Genomic DNA, 2,834 nt, shown 5'->3' with positions numbered 1-2,834 from the left:
AAGTACTTCATGTGACTCTCTCTAAGTCCAAGAAAACGTGTCACCAGAAAGAGAGACACATTGTCCTGCACTGTGTCAGCCATTGGTGAAGCAGCTTTGGAAGCACCACTACTACCTCAAGGCATTTCTGGGAATGTAAAGAGGAACAACAGCTGCAGTAGCAGCTGAGAGAGAGAGCACGATCCTCAAGAGAACAGTGGCCTCACCTGCCAAAGTCCACGCTTTCTGCAGTGGCATCAACAGTACCTGATGGTACATTAGAGATGCTGAGGGGGAGGAAAATATTCAGGAAGGCCCTGGCTCTGCCGGGTAGCTCCCAGCAGTGCCTGTGGAAGATGGTGAAACCAACAGGGAACTGGAAGAATGGCATCAAGCAGAATAAACATAAAAGACAAGTGGAGCAGCTCCAGAGGCCTCTGAAAAAATCCTTGAGCAAGAAGAATGAAGAAATATTTAAGGGGAAATATAAAAGGTTCTAAAGACCTCCATGGTAAGGTATAAGTAAATGCCCAAGGGTTTCATGTTAAATTTGAAATGTAAACCACAGACAGTTAAAAACTGGGCAAATTCAGGATATGAGTAGATGACATTCTTTAAATTGTATTGTTGCTACTAGATAGTAAACTTGAAGTTGCAAAAGAATGGATGGCTTGTGAAACAAATATATTTAAGTAGTCCAATAGTTATCTGAGTAGCTGTTATTGCTGACTCATGTATGCTAAAATAAATGTTTTAAAAAGTATAACTGGAAGTATTTTAAAAGTCACATTATGGAGATGAAGCAAAAACTTAGCCATTACTTTAAAATCTTAACATTGCCCAGGAAAAGTGATGAATAATTTATCTGGAGTAAATCCAACAATTTTCTGTAATGTATATAAAGCACTATTTTATAGTGCCTCTCCTTCAAAAAGAATATATTTTCTTTTCTCATTCATGAAAGACAGATGTTTTTGAGATACAATGGTGAAAACTATTGTCAGGCAACTTGTCTTTGATATATGCAGTCTTTAGGTTGTGAACGAGTTGTGTACCAGGAATTCTTATGTATTCAATTTATTCAATTTGAGCTCTGAAATGCGTGCTCCCATAGAATCAATGTTATAAAAAGTATTCATGTCCTCAGAGCAGACCAACACCTCTGCCCAGTTTTCATAATCTCTAAGAGGAGTTAACACTAATTGGTTGTTAATAGAACAGTGGTAAGATTAAGAAGAAAAAAATGGGACTAGCCCCATCATATTTCCTTCCTTCCTTAACTCCATAGATGCCATACTGATGGCCTTATGCAATTGTCTTACCCCATCATGTTTCTTTATTCATTAAATTTGACATCCTTATTCCAGCTTCTTACACCCTCCCAAGCTCAGACCCCCTTGAGCCCAGTTTCAGGTTCCAAAGACCTGCCTCCCCAATACTCTAGAAACCTACTTTATTACCTTACTACTTCCTGATAAGTGGGGAAAAATGGATGAAAGAAAATTCCTCTGGCTTGCTTTCAGAGCTAGAATGAAGTGCGGAGGTGAGAGTATGGTTAACCACCATTCCAAGACAGAATTTAGCAGGCAATTTATTTATTCAACAGAAGCGCTGGAATACAATGGCGAACCCAGCCCCTGACGACCTGGAATTGAAAGAGGTAAACAAGCAATCATATAAAAATAAAATAAAATAAAGCCAAGGTGCTATGGCAGCCTATGTAGGTACAAACAAGAGAAGGCTTGTTTGTATGTGTGACAACTAGCAGAGCCCTGTGATGAACGGCAGTTATTTGCAGATGGAGTGGGGAGGACAGCATTGTAAGTGGAGGAGTTACCAGAAGCACAGTCCTATGGAGGCACCAGGTGCTGGAAGCACTAGGACTAAGCGCTGTGCAAACCCATGGGATGATGTGACAGTGAGTGACGGTTCTAGGAGGGAAGGAGAACTGACATAATTGTGTTTATATTTCAAAAACAGCATCTGGCTACTAATGAGTGGATACAGAAAAGAATCGGGACAGGAAGGCAAATTATTTAGGAGTCTTTTGTAAGAGATTAGATTAGGATGATAGTGGGAGGGATAGAGAGAAGTGGGTAAATCCTGGAGGTTTTAAGAGATTTGTGATTCGGTCTCATAATGGATCGAATAAAAGTAATGAGAAGGAAAGTTGTATAAAATCACTATTAGATTTAAAACCTCCATAACAGGCTTTGGCAATTGCACGGGAACGTTGACATATGTGGGAGAGAGCAGAAAGAGACCTTTTGAATTTCTTATGACTTACATGTGACAGGGACCTTATCAACATGACACCATTAGCCAAAGAGTAAAGCAGGACTTTTCTGAAAGTGAGAACCAGAGTGCCAGCCAATTAGTCACAAACCACAGGGTGCAGAATACACAGCCAAAGTCTGGGACAATGAAAGGACACAGCTGAAATATCAGGAAATCCTTGTACCGCAGGGGAAGATGAGGTCAAGAATGTAGAAAGCAACTACTAAACTAGCCCATTATCACGTATTCCTAGAGTCCCTAATGGTAACTCATATATAATTAACTTGGAGGCACAGAGCACACAGATTCTGTGTCCTGGTGGACAATCTTTAAGTGTTACTCAACTCTCTAATGCTTCTGTAGTGTCAAAACAGGAACCTCAATTTCCCTGAGATATTTTAGCTGCTTCTTTACTTTAGAAAATGAATTTAATTATCCTGTAGAATGATTGTAATTAAATATAGAGGTGCAGAAATGGATCAAATAAATGGAATAACTACTTAATAAATTTAAAAATAATCTGTGCATGTTAAAATGCGTATATGCTTTTAAAAATATAGCATTTGGGGAAATCTTAT

This window comes from Propithecus coquereli, unplaced genomic scaffold, assembly GCF_000956105.1.
Source record: "Propithecus coquereli isolate 6110/MARCELLA unplaced genomic scaffold, Pcoq_1.0 Scaffold332, whole genome shotgun sequence".
NCBI lineage: Eukaryota > Metazoa > Chordata > Mammalia > Primates > Indriidae > Propithecus > Propithecus coquereli.
The sequence above is the reverse complement of the archived record's forward strand: the minus strand, read 5'-3'. Positions refer to the sequence as shown.